The following is a 20,313-nucleotide window of genomic DNA, read 5'->3' as shown; positions in this document are numbered from 1 at the left end:
CATACGCAATCGACTATAAAATCCATTTCTAAAAATTGACTTCTATAAAGTCGACCTCATTTTGTAGTGTAGACATACCCTAACTCTTGTGCCCCAGAATTGGAATCTACAAATTTGATCTGATCAGACTCCATAAGTACTTTGAATCCTTCGAACCTAGCGAAGCGTGTAGTTCAGAGCTTACTGCTACCTTTTGCCCCTTAAATATATCTGCAAGTTGGACCTTACCTTTCATTGATTTCTGCTCCAAGGAATACAAAATCCTTTTCCCCAAGGTAAAGCAACAGTCCCTTTGGAAGTAATCAGATACACTTCATACAGGAAGGAAATGTTATTTCTTACGCCCTTTACTTTGTTTGTCATATTCATCTACTTTAAGGTTGTGTTAATTAGCCACCATTTAACCGTAAGAGAGCCCACTACTCTCTCTCCACGAGCTTTAGCCAGACTCATTCCACCCTTTTCAACTGTGGCTTGGAAGCTAAGACCACATAACGAATCATTTAAATTACCCTCATATATCTAATCCACTGGATTTATTTGCCTACATGCTTCTAAATCAGAACTAAATAATCCTCTGTGTTGTTCATATCTTCACAATGGGCACACTTGGCAGGGGTAACCATCTTAATATGTAGGACCTTCCCACATTATGAACTATTTGGAGCAAGTAAATATTTCCAGGCTCGACATAAGGTATGCTGACAATACATGCACTCTCTAATTTTCCTTTATTAACATAAATGGGTGTCACATCTTCTACCCTGGAGGTTACACCTATTGCTTAAGGCCTATTTTCTTGGTATTATCTTTATTTACTATTTACTTTATCATCTCAGCCGATACCCAATATGATGGTATTCAGTTGCTTTTTACATTTTTAATGCTGGTGCTGGTTTGTCTCGTTAAATTCTCTGTTATACTTTTGATTTTCTCCATTTGGGTCCTCTTGGGTAAATAACCGTTGAGTCATTTTATTAGCGGTATTGCTTAATGCAATATGGAACCTCTATCAGATTCTATTCTCCAGGGCCAGAGGTGCCGACTTTCTAATGTGCTGGAGGTGCTTCCCCCTGGCTGCGCCTCTGGCCCCGCCGCCACTCCACCCCTTGCCCAAGACCCCACCCCTGCCCCACTTCTTCCTGCCCTGCTTCTTTCCTGAGCGCACCCCAGCCTCCTCCTTTCCCCCTCCTCCCCAGCGCCTCCTGCATGCTGCTGAACAGTTGATCACCAGTGCACAGGAGGTGCTGGGAGGGATTGGGAGGCACTGATCGCTGGGGCTGCCAGTGGGTGGGAGGCACTGGGGGAGGAGCTGCTCAGGGGGGCTGCTGGTGAATGCTGAGCAACACCATTTTTTTTAGCACCCATGGAGTCGGCACCTATGTCAAGGGCAATCTCTACCTGGTAAAAACATTATTCACCAAAAGAAATGTGATGACAATAGTTTCACTGGGGGCTGCAAAGCACTCCACCCATTTTGTAAAATGACAAATCACAACTAATAAATATTTGTTTTCCTATTTGGATGTTGGCACAGGTCCAATCCAATCCACCTTGTTGGGGTACATTAAAAACAACTGAATATTAAAGCCCTAAAATTGAGGCACGCTTCAAAACGGAACACAGGAAAATTTGTAATGACTTTTTTCGTAAGAGAGGCAAGGTGGGTAAGGTAATATCTTTTACTGGACCAGCTTCTGTTGGTGAATGAGATGAGCTTTCGAGCTACACAGAGCTCTTCTTCAGGTCAGTTGGTTTTTTTTGTAATGATTCACAAATAAAACTGGACTTTGAATGAAAAAGGCCTTTGACAAACCTATGTTTGCAGAAGATAAAAACAATGTTGACATTAAACAATCATAGCATGCTCTCCAAAACCCTCCTTAACAGATTAAAGTGTAGAACAGAATAACATAATGTGACCCCACACCAGCCCCGATAGGGGTAACAAAGGCCTGAGAGGCCAATTAGATTACTTGCTGTCACCTGAAAGAGTGAGGGCCAACCTCAATTGAAAGTGAAGCCCAGCTGGAAATGGGCTGGGACAGCACTGTAAAGCCAGGAGACAGAATGACCTGCAGTGGAAGGAGGATACAGTCACTCCCTGAGAGAAGGGAGGCCACCGGGAACAAGGAGGAAGTCTAGGGGACGAGTAAGCCCTGGGATCCTACCCTTTCATAAGGAGTTTGGCAAGAAGCTAGGAGGGCTGAAGCAGCCATAGGGAGCAGAGTAAGCTCCAGTAATAAATCAAAACAAGCAAGATGATAGGCTGAGTAGGAAGGAGCCAACAACAGGACTGGGACTGAGCAGGCCTGGATTGCTGATTTTGGGATCCCTGCGCAGGAGCCTGGTGTGTTGGATGGGCCTGGGTTTCCCTGCCACCCACTGGTACAGTGGCACAGACCACCTAGCTGGGACAGAACACTGGCTGGAGACAGCATTTGGACAGTTGTCCTGTTTGACTTTGTAACTCCAGAAAGGGTGGGATAAATGGTGATCCAGCCAGAGAACCAGAAGTACAGAGCAAGCAACAAGCACCAGGGGGGCACCTGATGCAGTGAGAGCTACCTTCCCAGACCAAGACACAAGCAGGCATGCTAGTGGTGAGTGGAACCCTGTTACCCATTCATATACTGAAACAAAAGTGAAGGGTTGCTAATGGGAAGACTGAAAGTGTTGTTAGTTCTATTTCAATGGTTTGTAATTATGGATAGCGAATGAGTTTAGGTGAGGTAACACTTAGGCCAAGACCTTGCCTGGCTTGAGTGCATGCTTGGAAATTCTTCTTTGATATAAATTGCTGATTGGTTTAAAATAATATTGTTATTGGCACGATGAGTAATGTGTCATGTTGGAGGCGGAGTGAGAGGTACATCAGTATGTAATGATAAATATAAAATCCCTTCTTTCTGGGAATGCGCAGGAATGGGGTAACATAAAACAACGTGATTCAGAATCTGCAAAACCAGCAAGAAAAGTGCAGAAGTTGGGTAATGAGGCTTGTGCATGCGTAATGTACAGTTTACATAAAAAAGAAAGGGGTGTTGTGCTAAAATCTGATTGGATAAACATTACTTAATCTGTAATTTAAAAATATATAAAAGACCCAAATGAAGATGGCCCAAATTAAAGAAACACCAGACCAGAAACCGAAGGATGGGACTGAAGGATCAGAGGAAATGACGATCGTCAAGAATTGTAGGAGGACTTGCTCGTGCCCTGGAATGTGGTAACTTGGGCCATTTACCAATTCCATCTTGTCTGTGGTTATTGTGTGCCATAAATGTATGTTCAGATATTATAAGTGACAGTAATTCTATCTGAAGTTGTATAAATAAAGGCAAAAACTGATTAAGCCTAAATTGGTTGGACAAAGCACTGAGATTCAAGCAGTAGGAAGTAGAAGTATTGGATACAAATGGTTACATATAAAACAAAATCCTAACACATATTCTAGAGCCTAGACTTAATTAACAAGATACTCTCATGTATTGTCGAATATTGCTCACCAAAAATCCTAGCAGTGCTTTACAGCCAGGGTGGCTGTGATCCTCTGTTCATGAGACAAGTACATTGTCAGCTTGATTCCCAGATGAAGAATTTGTTGTGTTTCTTTGCCACCCCCACCCTCCAGCTATATTAGTTCCAACCTTTGTCTTATTCATAAACAGGATGTCCCCTGCTGTTTGTTTCATCCCGTGGATTTCCTTTTTTTTAGATTTCACAATCTTTCATTTTGCAACTGACTTAGTATGCAGATAAACCTACAATGTGAGGCATACAATACCCAAATGGCCAGACAGAGAGAATAGGCATCTGTTACCTCCTGCCTGAAACGAACATTTCTGAGTTATGTCATCTAGTAAGAACATAATTTTCCATATAGATACACAACTGCTTAAATATTACCCATCCAGCCATCCATACATTTTGCAGTGATTATGAGGATCAATGAGCTACTGTGTCTCAGTGCAAACCTCACATGCCACCCTTTGATGAACTCCTATGCATATTTCTGACCCAGGGGATCCCTGCAAAACCCTGTGCACCTTGTGCTCTCTGTCCCTTGGCATGAAGGGGTCCATGAATCACATTCTCTCCTTTTTCAACACATTCATTTGAGAGTCCAAATTAATGTACTCAGAGTTTCTTTTGGCCAGTCCTTCCTGTACCACCTTCAAAATCTCCTTCATAAAAGCCAGTTCCTCACCCTTTTCTCTCCACATCCTTCCTAGTTCTGTTTGAAACATACCTACTCTTCCTCTCAACTTACAATTCTTTAATACACTGTCCAGTGCCGGAGAAAAAGATGGTAACTGATCTCTATGCATCAGTCTGATGAACAAGTATTAGCTGCCAAACCTTGCACAAACAGCAATCAACTGTTTCTCCTTTTTACACAACCAGTACTTTTGCAAATGTGCATAATTACTCTCAAACAAATATAACTTTTGTTTATGTGCAAACCATACCTCAACAGAATCTGCATCTCTGGGAACACTCTCATATACACTGAGGACAAAATTTCCAACTCCTTCTCCAACAAATCCCTATTTGTCTTATCACCCCTTATAGTAGCTAATTCAGGTGGAACAGCCTCAGAACTAAAACTGCATGAACAATTTGAATAATCTTTTAAAGGGGTTACACCTGATGGTAAAGAAATCATATCTCTCTGGAGCTGCAGGGGGAATTCCATCACTTACTTTGCTCTTTTGAGAGGTCTTTCTGGAAAAGACCCTGGATTACAAATATTACAGACCTCAAGAAAGCAAACAGGGTGCAACAACATTCAAAATCAAAACACCAGGGGAAAAAACCCACAGGTCATAAATAAAAAGGTGAAGAGGAAATAAAACAATTTAAATAAGGAAATCTTAAGAAGTGCCAAACAAAATGAAAAGAAATCCTTGTAGCACTGACGGGAAAGAGAGTGTGTCACTCTTTGAATTCCTGATAATTTTCAACCTTTGTTTTTTCAAGCCAATTCTAAACTCATCCATCTGTTCTGTTTGCTAAGGAAACCAACTGCCAAGTATATATTAAATCTTTAAGCCCTCCCAGGGACACCAAAAATGTATTAATTTAGATGAAATTATATAAGTCCACATTGTTAAAGGTGTTAACATGACTCTGAAATGTTCAACATTAAATAGTTTTAAACAAGGAGAGAAGGCTTTGGATTCTTTGACCATGGGATGGTGTTCCATGAAGGAGGAGTGCTGGGCAGAGACGGGCTCCATCTTACGAAGAGAGGGAAGAGCATCTTTGCCAGCAGGCTGGCTAACCTAGTGAGGAGGGCTTTAAACTAGGTTCACCGGGGGAAGGAGACCAAAGCCCTGAGGTAAGTGGGAAAGCGGGATACCGGGAGGAAGCACAGGCAGAAATGCCTATGAGGGGAGGGCTCCTGCCTCATACTGGGAATGAGGGGCGATCAACAGGTTATCTCAAGTGCTTATATACGAATGCACAAAGCCTTGGAAACAAGCAGGGAGAACTGGAGGTCCTGGTGATGTCAAGGAACGATGATGTGATTGGAATCACAGAGACTTGATGGGATAACTCACATGACTGGAGTACTGTCATGGATGGTTATAAACTGTTCAGGAAGGACAGGCAGGGCAGAAAAGGTGGGGGAGTAGCACTGTATGTAAGGGAGCAATATGAATGCTCAGAGCTCCGGTACGAAACTGTAGAAAAACCTGAGTGTCTCTGGATTAAGTTTAGAAGTGTGTGCAACAAGAGTGATGTAGTGGTGGGAGTCTGCTATAGACCACCAGACCAGGGGGATGAGGTAGATGAGGCTTTCTTCCGGCAGCTCACGGAAGCTACTAGATCGCATGCCCTGATTCTCATGGGTGACTTTAATTTTCCTGATATCTGCTGGGAGAGCAATACTGCGGTGCATAGACAATCCAGGAAGTTTTTGGAAAGCGTAGGGGACAATTTCCTGGCGCAAGTGCTAGAGGAGCCAACTAGGGGGGGCGCCTTTCTTGACCTGCTGCTCACAAACCGGGTAGAATTAGTGGGGGAAGCAAAAGTGGATGGGAATCTGGGAGGCAGTGACCATGAGTTGGTTGAGTTCAGGATCCTGACGCAGGGAAGAAAGGTAAGCAGCAGGATACGGACCCTGGACTTCAGGAAAGCAGACTTCGACTCCCTCAGGGAAGGGATGGCCAGGATCCCCTGGGGGACTAACTTGAAGGGGAAAGGAGTCCAGGAGAGCTGGCTGTATTTCAAGGAATCCCTGTTGACGTTACAGGGACAAACCATCCCGATGAGTCGAAAGAATAGTAAATATGGCAGGCGACCGGCTTGGCTTAATGGTGAAATCCTAGCGGATCTTAAACATAAAAAAGAAGCTTACAAGAAGTGGAAGGTTGGACATATGACCAGGGAAGAGTATAAAAATATTGCTCGGGCATGTAGGAATGAAATCAGGAGGGCCAAATCGCACCTGGAGCTGCAGCTAGCGAGAGATGTCAAGAGTAACAAGAAGGGTTTTTTCAGGTATGTTGGCAACAAGAAGAAAGCCAAGGAAAGTGTGGGCCCCTTACTGAACGAGGGAGGCAACCTAGTGACAGAGGATGTGGAAAAAGCTAATGTACTCAGTGCTTTTTTTGCCTCTGTTTTCACTAACAAGGTCAGCTCCCAGACTGCTGCGCTGGGCATCACAAAATGGGGAAGAGATGGCCAGCCCTCTGTGGAGATAGAGGTGGTTAGGGACTATTTAGAAAAGTTGGACGTGCACAAGTCCATGGGGCCGGACGAGTTGCATCCGAGAGTGCTGAAGGAATTGGCGGCTGTGATTGCAGATCCATTGGCCATTATCTTTGAAAACTCATGGCGAACGGGGTAAGTCCCGGATGACTGGAAAAAGGCTAATGTAGTGCCAATCTTTAAAAAGGGGAAGAAGGAGGATCCTGGGAACTACAGGCCAGTCAGCCTCACCTCAGTCCCTGGAAAAATCATGGAGCAGGTCCTCAAAGAATCAATCCTGATGCACTTGCATGAGAGGAAAGTGATCAGGAACAGCCAGCATGGATTCACCAAGGGAAGGTCATGCCTGACTAATCTAATCGCCTTTTATGATGAGATTACTGGTTCTGTGGATGAAGGGAAAGCAGTGGATGTATTGTTTCTTGACTTTAGCAAAGCTTTTGACACGGTCTCCCACAGTATTCTTGTCAGCAAGTTAAGGAAGTATGGGCTGGATGAATGCACTATAAGGTGGGTAGAAAGCTGGCTAGATTGTCGGGCTCAACGGGTAGTGATCAATGGCTCCATGTCTAGTTGGCAGCCGGTATCAAGTGGAGTGCCCCAAGGGTCGGTCCTGGGGCCGGTTTTGTTCAATATCTTCATAAATGATCTGGAGGATGGTGTGGATTGCACTCTCAGCAAATTTGCGGACGATACTAAACTGGGAGGAGTGGTAGATACGCTGGAGGGGAGGGATAGGATACAGAAGGACCTAGACAAATTGGAGGATTGGGCCAAAAGAAATCTGATGAGGTTCAATAAGGGTAAGTGCAGAGTCCTGCACTTAGGATGGAAGAATCCAATGCACCGCTACAGACTAGGGACCGAATGGCTAGGCAGCAGTTCTGCGGAAAAGGACCTAGGGGTGACAGTCGACGAGAAGCTGGATATGAGTCAACTGTGTGCCCTTGTTGCCAAGAAGACCAATGGCATTTTGGGATGTATAAGTAGGGGCATAGCGAGCAGATCGAGGGACGTGATCGTTCCCCTCTATTCAACATTGGTGAGGCCTCATCTGGAGTACTGTGTCCAGTTTTGTGCCCCACACTACAAGAAGGATGTGGAGAAATTGGAGAGAGTCCAGCGGAGGACAACAAAAACGATCAGGGGGCTAGGTCACATGACTTACGAGGAGAGGCTGAGGGAACTGGGGTTATTTAGTCTGCAGAAGAGAAGAGTGTGGGAGCATTTCATAGCAGCCTTCAACTACCTGAAGGGGGGTTCGAAAGAGGATGGAGCTAGGCTGTTCAAAGTGGTGGCAGATGACAGAACAAGGAGTAATGGTCTGAAGTTGCAGTGGGGGAGATCTAGGTTTGTTGGACATTTGGAAAAACTATTTCACAGGAGAGTGGTGAAGCACTGGAATGGGTTACCTAGGGAGGTGGTAGAATCTCCATCCTTAGGGGTTTTTAAGTCCTGGCTGGGATGATTTATTTGGGGTTGGTCCTGCTTTGAGCAGGGTGTTGGACTAGATGACCTCCTGAGGTCCCTTCCAACCCTGATATTCTATGATTCTATGCTAGACCTAAAGAGTATTCCTCCATGAACTGTTCTTCCTCCTGTAAGCAGAGTCTGAATGAGCTCTCCCCTGACATCTCGTGACGCTCTGGGGGAAAAAGAAAAGGAGTCCTTGTGGCACCTTAGAGACTAACCAATTTATTTGAGCATGAGCTTTCGTGAGCTACAGCTCACTTCATCAGCTGTAGCTCACGAAAGCTCATGCTCAAATAAATTGGTTAGTCTCTAAGGTGCCACAAGGACTCCTTTTCTTTTTGCGAATACAGACTAACACGGCTGTTACTCTGAAATCTGGGGGAAAAGACGTCAGTTGCAGACTCTGTTTTCATAGACGTGCCTGGTGCAGCATGATGCTTTGCCAAAATGATCAATTTTGGCTGGTTTTGGATTACAAATCACTCTAGTATTTGAATGCAGGGGTAAGGAAATGTTGTCATGCTTACTGTCTGAGTTAAAGGGCAGCAGAACTGTGCTTGGCCTGCCCTGATTGAGGGATTTATCCTGAACTGAACCTCACTTGCTAAGCAAAGAGAAGGGATGCCAAATTCCAGGGAAGCTGAGAGTGGGTGGGACAGGTGTTCCTCATGGTGGATTGGTCTCTACCTAAAGAGTCCTAGACACTCTTTGACCTGCCCCTTTCTAGTGGTTAATGGCAGAGCTAATTAGACTCAATTAAAAGCCATTGTTTCTTGTTGGTGATTCCTAGTGCTGACATCACTGCTGAATGGGTCTAAAAGCTAATCCTTAGCTCTTGCCTGGGAACAGTGAAAGAAAACACAGAGACTTCACTAGCTGTGAGGTTCCTCATTCCCTGCTGAATTTACTAAGAGCCATGTTAAGGGGTGGAACCTCAGCCGGTGACATCGCAGAAGCAGCAAACAGTGGTGACCAGTGGCAGCAGAGTGGCAGTGGCTAGCAGTGGTATAGAGACAGTGGCAGCTGTGAGCCAGTTGCAGAGGCAGCAGCAGAGGCATTGTTTGATTCCCCCTCCCCGCAGGGGTGGGAGGTGAACCCCTGTGAACACAGCTCTGAACTCTGGGTCTTTGCCAACCAAGTACAGCAACTGTGAGTGGGGTGCAGCAGAAGGAGAGGGGAGTGATGTGTTAAATCATTTGTTGGACTTTCACACACAAGATTGGAAACTGAGGCAAAGGACCCAGCCCAACATACTGTGCAGTCGGGTTTGCTTATGGTCACATGCTTTTGAATGTGGTTGTGGCATTTTCCCAAACTAATGCTGGATTCCCTTTCCCTTCTAATAAAAGTTCTCATTTGTTGACACAGACTCAGTGCTTGGGAGTGGGGAAGTATTGCCTCTTAGAGGTGCCCACGGGTGGTGTGACATTTTCCCAGACCACTGGGTGGGGGCTTGAGCTAGTTCTGTATTGTATTATTAAGAGGAACCCCTAGATATTGAACCTGGCCCTTGTTGCTGCTGACTCCACCTTGTAGAAGGTTATACTCTTGCATGCATGGGGTGGGGCTGGGGTTTGCAGGACTGGTTTGAGTAGATGTATATGGAGATGGGGCCACATCATGACCCTTCCAGCTCAGGCGAGGTTAGTCAGAAAAATTAATCTGGACTGGGGTAATCACAGCTCTTTTGGAATTGCACTACAGGGGCTCCTCCTCCTACATCTTTCTACAACTCTCCGCAGAGGCAGCCTCAGACATGGGAGGTCATGGGAATGCAGTTCCAATGGAGTTGTGATGCCAGGAACTGAGGAGGGAGGAACCAGGGGACCTTGAGTCAGTACAAAGAAACATAGATGTTGTGACTGGGGTCCTGGGGGGACACTCTGAGATTGGCAATCAGGGCAAACTGCAAAGAATGGGGCAGACAATCCCCAAACTGGTGGTTATTCTAATAGTTAGATTCACCAAACTAGTAACAAAACAGTTTCCACAATACCTTACTGGTTACCCAGAAGCCAGAACTACAGTTCCCTTAAAGCAGGGGTTCTCAAACTGGGGGTCAAGACCCCTGAGGGGGTCGTGAGGTTATTACATGGCGGGTCACGAGCTGTCAACATCCACCCCAAATTCCACTTTGCCTCCAGAATTTATAATGGTGTTAAATATATAAAAAAGTGTTTTTAATTGATAAGGGGGGTCACACTCAGAGACGTGCTATGTGAAAGGATTCAGTGTAGCAGCCGTGTTAGTCTGTATTCGCAAAAAGAAGAGGAGTACTCGTGGCACCTTAGAGACTAACCAATTTATCTGAGCATAAGCTTTCGTGAGCTACAGCTCACTTCATCGGAAGTTTGAGAGCCATTGCTCTCAAATCAAATATTGATGAGGGGATTACTGAAAATCCTATTCATCATATTAAAAAGTTCTACCAATCTCAAAGGATCAGACACATTACCCACCATAAATACACACTTACAGCCAATTCTTATTAACTAAACTAAAATTCATTAAAAAAGAAAAGAGAGAGAAAGCATTGGTTAAAAAATCATTATACATACAGATGTGAATAGAATTGTTAGGTCAGTTTCATAGTAGAGATGGTGAGCTTTACAGTTGCAAAAAGTCCTTTCAGAATTAGTCCATAGTTTACAGTTCAATGTCCATGTAGCGGGGCAGCTGCACCACTCTTGGAAAACAAGGGTTAGAGAGGGCTGCGGCTGTGAAAGGCTAGGCTGATTGGGGAAGCAGCCACTGCTGTGGCCAGCTCAATCAGGGCCTAGCTGGCCCTTATAAGAGGGCTGGGGGCCAGGAGCTAAAGGAGTCTCACTCTAGCCCTGGAGTGGGAAGGGCTAGCTGCCTGGGAGCAAGGCACCTGAAGTGGAGCAGTGTTGGGGAAGGGCCCAGGGAACTGGAGAGCTCCAGGCTGGCAAACCCCCAGGCTGCAGGCCTTGTTAAAGGCCTATCAAAAGTACTGGGGCTGCAGAGATACAGCCCAGGAATAGGCAAAGGCAGCAGGTCCTAACCCAGGGGTTGGCAACCTATGGCAAGCGTGCTAAAGATTGCACGTGAGCTGATTTTTAATGGCATGCTGCTGCCTGCTGGGTCCCAGCCCTGCTCAGCCCCCTGTCGAACCCAGACCAGCAGCGGGCTGAGCGGGGCCAGTGGCCGGGACCCCAGCAGGCAGCAGCGTGCCATTAAAAATCCTGCCCGCCCCCGTCCGCTCTTCTCTCTCTTCCCCCTCTCCCGCCCAACCTGTGGGGGCAGGGTGAAGAAGCTTGGTCCTGCTGTCTGCTGCTGCAGGGCAGGCAAGCTTCCCCGCTCCACCGCCTCTTCCCCCACTGTGCTGGGTTCCTACCCCTCCTCCTCTCCCTCCCTGCCGCTGATCAACTGATGGCCCTTGTGCGGGAGGGGGAGAAGCAGAGCCGTAGCACACTTGCTGCTCCGGGGAGGAGGCGGAGAAGAGGTGGGGAAGTGGGGTGGAATCAGGGCATATCCCCTCCAGCCCCCTGTAATGAGCTGCTCTGGGCAGGGGGCTGGGAGCACCCCCATGACCCTAGCCCACATCCCCAGCCCTCTGCCCTGACCCCTGTACCCCCTCACACCCCAGCCTCCTGCCCTGACCCCTGCATCCCCCCACGACCCCAGCCCTGACTCCTGCACCCCCAAACATACCCAGCCCCCCATGCCCTGACTCTTGCACCCATTCTCTTACACATGCCCTGACTCTTACACATTCCCACCCCCATCCTGAGCACCAAACAGGAGTACCCCCCCCAAATTCCCACCTGCAGCCTCGCACCAAATGGGAGATGGCCAGGTAAGCGCTCCACACCCAAACCTCCTGCCCCAACCCTGAGCCCCCTCCCACATTCTAGCTCCTGGCCAGACCCTGCACCCCAAGCCCCAGTCTGCTCCTTCACCCCCAGCCCTGTGCTCAGTGCACTCCCACCCTCAGCTCAGTGCAGAGAGAGAGGAAGAGAATGGGCTAGAACCAGGGAGAAGGTAGGTACCCACTCTATGTGGTCAGGGCCAGGATCCCAGACTGGCAGCAGGCTGAGCAGGGCCGGGACCCCGGCTGGCAGGAGCTGGTGGATGCAACCCCAGACCGGCAGTGGGCTGAGTGGCAGCGGGCTGAGCTGCTCAGCCCACTGCCGGTCTGGGGTCCCGGGTGCCGGCCACGCTCAGCCTGCTGCCGGTCTGGGGTTCTGGCTGCCTGCCCCATGCCAGCCAGGGTCCTGGCTGCAGGCCCCACTCAGTCTGCTGCCGGCCTAGGTGAACGGAACCCCAGGCCGGCAACGGGCCGAGCGGGCCGGCGGCATAAGATCAGCATTTTAATTTAATTGAAGCTTCTTAAACATTTTGAAAACCTTGTTTACTTTACTTATGACAATAGTTTAGTTATATAATATATAGACCTATAGAGAGAGACCTTCTAGAAAACGTTAATATGTATTACTGGCACGCAAAACCTTAAATTAAAGTGAATAAATGAAGACTTGGCACACTACTTCTGAAAGGTTGCCGACCTCTGTCCTAACCCCTTGCCCATGATGAATGGCCATTACACTGCAGTCTGCCCCAGTGAGTGGGGACTAGATTATGACTGGCAGTAGCCACTGAGGCAAGGTGGGGATAGAGGGTTGGGGGTTCCCATGAGAGGGGAGACCCAGAGTGTGGGGGCACTGCCAGGGGGCAGCATCCCAAAGTAAAGGGGCCCCGGGGTCTGGGAGGGACACGGGCCAGCGGCAGGCAAGACACCAGCCAGGAGGAGGTGCTTCATATGCTGGGGAGCTAATTCCCAAAATGACCAACAGGAGGCACCACGCCGATGAGTCATCGCATCGCTACAGTCCAATAGCAGGTTGATCCAGATGAGACTGGAGACCTCAGTCTTGTGTCTCAAACTTCCCCTGATGCAACTTAAGCAGATCTGAGATGAAAGGATCAGGGCCCTAGAGTTCTTTTTATAGTTGTTTAGCAGCCTCTTGACAGCGTGCGGTCCTGAGGTGAACAACAGGCAATTATGCTAGCTTTGAAGTAGACCTCCTATTTCCTAAGCATATACAGGTAACTCCTTACACTGATGAATGCAAGGTAATTATCCATTAAGCAGTTCATAGACAGTTTACTACAAACTTCAAAGAGAGATCTAGACAACAAAATTATTACACCCAAGTTTCATCTAAATGTTAATATTCCCTTTTGATCTCTGAATCAATAAATATAGTAACAATCAGGAACCATTTGTTTATATGGTTAACAGCTTACAAGATGTAAGTAAACACATACAATTAGTATTCCCTTTAATTCGCTAACAGTACAGGTTTGCATTTCAAAGCTCTAGTCTATCTAACATGGAATGGCCCCAATTAACATTCATACACTTTTCTAATATGTTTTTAAAGGTTGAATTTGGGTCATTTAGCCTGCTAATTGCTTAACCCTTTCTGGCTCAATGTCACAGATATGCTCTACCAATTAGAAATATATTGTCTAGAAATTATTTCAGGGAAGTTCTGTGGCCTGTGTTCTACAGGAGGTCAGACTAGATGATCACAATGGTCCCTTCTGGCCTTGGAATCTATGAAGGCTCATTCCTCACATATGTTTGTGGTGTCAAATCCTATCCCCTTCATGGAAAGATTTTGGAAGAGACTCTGTTGGGGACCTTTGTAGAGTTTTCCTCACCCTGAGCCCCTTCCCCCAGGTAATTCCATGGGAAGGGGTGAGCCAGCTCTGGAGCTGGCCCATAGTATGTTCCTTCTACATGGGTGATGCTCCAGTTAGACATCTGAGCTGATGTTTTAGTTGATATTGTGGTCCAGGATGGGTCCAGGGTTAGCCACAAGGCCTCCTGTGGATCTGTAATTTCAGGAAGTCAGCAAAAGAGTTTAGAAACTCAGGAGCCAAGTTAGGTGAAGTCATAAGTCATAAGGGACATTATGTCCGCCCAGGACATAATGTCATTCCATAAAGACATAAAATTATTATGTCCGCCCAGGACATAAAATCATTCCAAAGAGAAGATATTTGCTGGTGAGGAAGAGGAACAGGAAAAAGAAATGTCCAGGGGACCAAGTTTATAGCATACTTACATCAGTAAGGAAATGCCTGTGCCCGGTCCCTTGCCTCTCCAAATATATTTATTTTTTTGGAATAAGAAGTGAGACATGTACTAGATTACATGAAAAAATGATTATTTCCATAAACTGCAGGTTGTGAAGTCCACATCAGAAAGAAGGGCTGGCTCAAGTCACTCTCTCCAAGCAGGGAGCATGTCAAGTAATGAAACCGGAGAATTAATTATTAATAAAATAAAATAATAATAGTGGTGATTTTTTTATCAAATGTGAAATACCAGTGCAGGAATATGAGCAAAATAATAAAAAAACAAGAGACAGAAAAGGAGATGGCAAAAGAGGGACCATAAAAATTTAGAAATAAGAAGGGAAGAGGACGTTTGGTGGTAAGAATGATGTTATTTATTCCTTGCATATGAAGCCATATTCTGAAAGGTGCTAAAATCAGTGGGAGTTTGGGGTTGCTACTTCTGAGACATGAAACGTTATTTTTATTGCCCTTAGGTCGAATCTCTGCCCACAGCCTGAGCAGATGGGATGTGCACAGAGGAAGTGAGTTTGCATAGGGTCTTTGTAGATGGAATCCAAGTCCTCACCTTGCTGCACTTGCCACTAGCCTGCCAGTAGTCTGACAGGCAGCAGCTTCTTGGCTCCTGATTGGCTCTCCACCCTATATAAACCCACAGAGCATTCCAGGAAGTGCCCACAGAATGGCATGGATCTCCAACCCGGACCCTGAACCCATGCACTGTATAGCAACCACTCTGACGGGAAAAAAGCGCCATCACCACCGCAGGCTGTGTTTCTACTGTGGCGGATCTAGCCATGCTCTGGCCAACTGGCCACCCCGCGGTCTCGTACTATGCAGTTTGGGAAACAACCACACCCAGACCTGGTAGATGTGGTTGGTCAGGGTGAGTCCTGAAATAATGCCCCTGTCATAAATATAAAGGGAAGGGTAAACACCATTAAAATCCCTCCTGGACAGAGGAAAAACCCTTTCACCTATAAAGGGTTAAGAAGCTAGGATAACCTCGCTGGCACCTGACCAAAATGACCAATGAGGAGACAAGATACTTTCAAAGCTGGAGGTGGGGGGAGAAGCAAAGGGTCTGGGTCTCTCTGTGTAATGCTTTTGGCAGGGACAGAACAGGAATGGAGTCTTAGAATTTAGTAATCTAGCTAGAGATGCGTTAGATTCTGATTTCCTTAAATGGCTGAGAAAATAAGATGTGCTGAATGGAATGGATATTCCTGTCTTTGTGTCTTTTTGTAACTTAAGGTTTTGCCTAGAGGGATTCTCTATGTTTTGAATCTAATTACCCTGTAAGGTATTTACCATCCTGATTTTACAGAGGTGATTCTTTTACTTTTTCTTCTATTAAAATTCTTCTTTTAGGAAACTGAATGCTTTTTCATTGTTCTTAATATCCAAGGGTTTGGGTCTGTGGTCACCTATGCAAATTTGTGAGGATTTTTATCAAACCTTCCCCAGGAAGGGGGTGCAAGGTTTTGGTGAGGATTTTGGGGGGAAAAACATTTCCAAACGGGCTCTTTCCTAATAAAATAAAACCAGTTAGACATTTGGTGGTGGCAGCGAAAGTCCAAGGGCAAAAGGTAAAATAGTTTGTACCTTGGGGAAGTTTTAACTTAAGCTGGTAAAACTAAGCTTAGGAGGTTTTCAAGCAGGTGCTCACATCTGTACCCTAGAGTTCAGAGTGGAGAAGGAACCATGACATGGTGGCAGAGCAGTGAGATCAACTTGAAATCATTTTGAGATTTTTTGAACCAGAAGCACAGATTTGAAAAGGATTTTTTTTTCCTTGGGCTGCTGGAAAGCAGGTTAAACTGAAAGCAGTTAGAGGTTTTTTTGCTCTGCTTTGGGGCCAGAGCAGAGACAAAAAAAGACTACAAGAAGGATGTCATCACACTACAAGAAGGATGTGGAATAATTGGAAAGAGTCCAGTGGAGGGCAACAAAAATTATTTTAGGGGACTGGAACACATGACTTTTGAGGAGAGGCTGAGGGAACTGGGATTGTTTAGTCTGCGGAAGAGAAGAATGAGGTGGGATTTGATAGCTGCTTTCAACTACCTGAAAGGGGGTTCCAGAGAGGATGGATCTAGACTGTTCTCAGTGGTAGCTGTTGACAGAACAAGGAGTAATGGTCTCAAGTTGCAGTGGGAGAGGTTTAGGTTGGATATTAGGAAGAACTTTTTTCACTAGGAGGGTGGTGAAACACTGGAATGTGTTACCTAGGGAGGTGGTGGAATCTCCTTCCTTAGAAGTTTTTAAGGTCAGGCTTGACAAAGCCCTGGCTGGGATGATTTAGTTGGGGATTGATCCTGCGCTGAGCAGGGGGTTGGACTAGATGACCTCCTGAGGTCCCTTCCAACCCTGATGTTCTATGATTCTATGATTAAAAGGGAATTGTCTTTTGTGAGCTGGAATTTTCTCTACCTAAAGGCAGGGTAGTTAACCTCCTGCAGGGAAATTCACAAGTCTTCACAGACCAGAAGTTTGGGTTTTTTTTTACCTAAGAGCAACTAGAGGGGTTTTCTGCCTATTTGCCTGGAGACAAAGGTGTAAGGGGGTTTGGGTTGTTGTTTTTTTTTTAGGATTTCTCTGTAGGCTGACAATCACTGTCAGAGAATATAGGTATCATATTACAGCACACCAAAATTTTACAAGCCAAGGGTTTTTTTTGTTTTCTTTCTAACTCTCAGGTGTAAAGTTAGTTAAAAACAGAGAGGTTAGGATGACAGACTCCACGGTTCAACAAAAGCTAGAATTAGCCAGATTTGAGGCTGAGGAAAAACAAAAGGAACACGAAAATCAGGTAGGACTCAGATGGATGGAGATGGAGGAGAAGGAAAAAGAGAGGAAGCATGCATTGGAGATGGAGAAGGCAAAGGCTCAGCAGAATATACCAACAAACCCTAGCAATCCTTCTCCAGGTACCACTTCCCATCCCAGAAAGTTCCCCACCTACAAGGCAGGCGATGATACCGAAGCCTTTTTAGAAAACTTCAAAAGGGCCTGCCTTGGGTACAGCATCTCTACAGACCAATACATGGTAGAGCTGAGGCCGCAGCTCAGTGGACCCTTAGCTGAGGTGGCGGCTGAAATGCCTAAGGAACACATGAATCAGTATGAACTGTTTAAAACCAAAGCAAGAGTCAGAATGACCAAAGCAAGAGTCACCCAAGCATTCCTGTCAGCGGTTCAGAGCCCTAAGGTGGAAACCAGATGTGTCATTTACCCGACATGCCTACCACATTGTGAAACATTGGGATGCCTGGATATCAGGAGCAAGTGTTAAATTTCCAGAAGATTTGCCCTTCCTAATGCAAATGGAGCAGTTCCTAGAGGGTGTTCCTGAGGAAGTAGAAAGATACATCCTAGATGGGAAGCCCAAAACTGTAATCGAGGCGGGGGAGATCGGAGCCAAATGGGTGGAGGTGGCAGAAAAGAAAAAAAACTGGTCACAGTTGGAGCGGATCCAGAAGGGACAACCTCAGACCACCCCCTACTACCGGGGGCCACCCAAAGCCCCAACTACCACCCAAGGAACCCTCCAGACACCTTATCGTCCCACCACCCCGTTCTCCAGCAACCCACCTCGCTCCAGTGACCCATCAGCTGGATGATGTTTTAAATGTAATGAGCCAGGGCATGTAAAGGCCAACTGCCCCAAGAACCCCAACAGATTACAGTTCATTGCACCGGAATCACACCAGAGGTCCTCAGGCCCAGATACCTCCCAGATACCCTTGGAGCAGAGGGAAACTGTGAGTGTGGGCGGGAAGAAGGTCACCTTATGGAGGGACACCGGAGCACAAGTGTCAGCTATCCATGCTTCCTTAGTGGACCCCAATTTAATCAACCCAGAGATCCAAGTGACGATTCAACCCTTCAAGTCCAACTCTTTCAATTTGCCTTCAGCCAAGTTGCCTCTCCAGTACAAGGGCTGGTCAGGAACGTGGACTTTTGCAGTCTATGATGATTATCCCATCCCCATGCTGTTGGGGGAAGACATGGCCAATCATGTGAAGTCAGCCAAGAGGGTGGGAATGGTCACCCGCAGCCAGGCTAAACCAGCCGTCACGCCTAGCTCTGTTCTGGAAACTTCTACCAGGGCCCGGTCAGGGGTGATGGACCCAGACCCCAGGCCAATGTCTGCAACAGCAGTAGTGGATCCAGTCCCAGAGACACAGATAGAGCCAGTTCCAGAACCGGAACCGGCGGAACAACTAGCAACAGACCCATTGCCAGCACTGAACCCAGTACTTGTAAATCCAACATCAGAGGGCCCCACCGAACCTGAACCGGCAGCAGCTGATAACCCTACACAAGAGGCTCAGCCGGAGCCTGAACCCCAACATAGTGCACCAGCGGAGAGCGGTTCACAGTCAACGGAAACAGCCCCATCCCCTACATCGCTTCCAGAGGGACCAAGCATAGGTCCACAATCCAATGAGGAACTGATGTCTCCAGCATCAAGGGAACAGTTCCAGACCGAACAGGAAGTAGATGAAAGCCTCCAGAGAGCTTGGACGGTGGCACGGAGCAACCCACCGCCTCTCAGCTCTTCTAATCGATCCAGGTTTGTTGTAGAAAGGACTTTTATACAAGGAAACTCTTTCTGGTGGACACCAGAAAGACTGACATCCTCAGAGACAGTTGGTAGTTCCAACTAAGTACCGGGTCAAGCTCTTGAGCTTAGCCCACAATCATCCTAGTGGCCATGCTGGGGTGAACAGGACCAAAGACTGGTTGGGGAGGTCATTCCACTAGGAGGGAATGGGCAAGGATGTTTCTACCTATGTCCGGTCTTGTGAGGTATGCCAAAAAGTGGGAAAACCCCAAGACCAGGTCAAAGCCTCTCTCCAGCCACTCCCCATCATTGAAGTTCCATTTCAGCGGGTAGCTGTGGATATTCTGGGTCCTTTTCCGAAAAAGACACCCAGAGGAAAGCAGTACATACTGACTTCCATGGATTTTGCCACCCGAAGGCCGGAAGCAGTAGCTCTAAGCAACACCAGGGCTAAAAGTGTGTGCCAGGCACTAGCAGATATTTTTGCCAGGGTAGGTTGGCCCTCCGACATCCTCACAGATGCAGGAACTAATTTTCTGGCAGGAACTATGGAAAGCCTTTGGGAAGCTCATGGGGTAAATCACTTGGTTGCCACTCCTTACCACCATGAAACAAATGGCGTGGTGGAGAAGTTTAATGGAACTTTGGGGGCCATGATACGTAAATTCGTAAATGAGCACTCCAATGATTGGGACCTAGTGTTGCAGCAGTTGCTCTTTGCCTACAGAGCTGTACCACATCCCAGTTTAGGGTTTTCCCCATTTGAACTTGTATATGGCCGTGAGGTTAAGGGGCCATTACAGTTGGTGAAGCAGCAATGGGAGAGATTTACACCTTCTCCAGGAACTAACATTCTGGACTTTGTAACCAACCTACAAAACACCCTCCGAAACTCTCTAGCCCTTGCTAAAGAAAACCTACAGGATGCTCAAAAAGAGCAAAAAGCCTGGTATGATAAACATGCCAGAGAGCGTTCCTTCAAAGTAGGAGACCAGGTCATGGTCTTAAAGGCGCTCCAGGCCCATAAAATGGAAGCATCGTGGGAAGGGCCATTCATGGTCCAGGAGCGCCTGGGAGCTGTTAATTATCTCATAGCATTCCCCACCTCCAACCGAAAGCCTAAGGTATACCATATTAATTCTCTAAAGCCCTTTTATACCAGATAATTAAAGGTTTGTCAGTTTACAGCCCAGGGAGAAGATGACGCTGAGTTGCCTGAAGGTGTCTATTACGAAGGGAAAAGTGATGGTGGCGTGGAAGAGGTGAACCTCTCCATGACCCTTGGGCGTATGCAGCGACAGCAGATCCAGGAGCTGTGCACTAGCTATGTGCCGACGTTCTCAGCCACCCCAGGACTGACTGAACCGGCATACCACTCCATTGACACAGGTAATGCTCACCCAATTAAAGTCTAACCTTACCGGGTGTCTCCTCAAGCTAAA

This window comes from Eretmochelys imbricata, chromosome 1 (assembly GCF_965152235.1).
Source record: "Eretmochelys imbricata isolate rEreImb1 chromosome 1, rEreImb1.hap1, whole genome shotgun sequence".
Lineage (NCBI taxonomy): Eukaryota > Metazoa > Chordata > Testudines > Cheloniidae > Eretmochelys > Eretmochelys imbricata.
Note: the sequence above shows the minus strand (reverse complement) of the source record.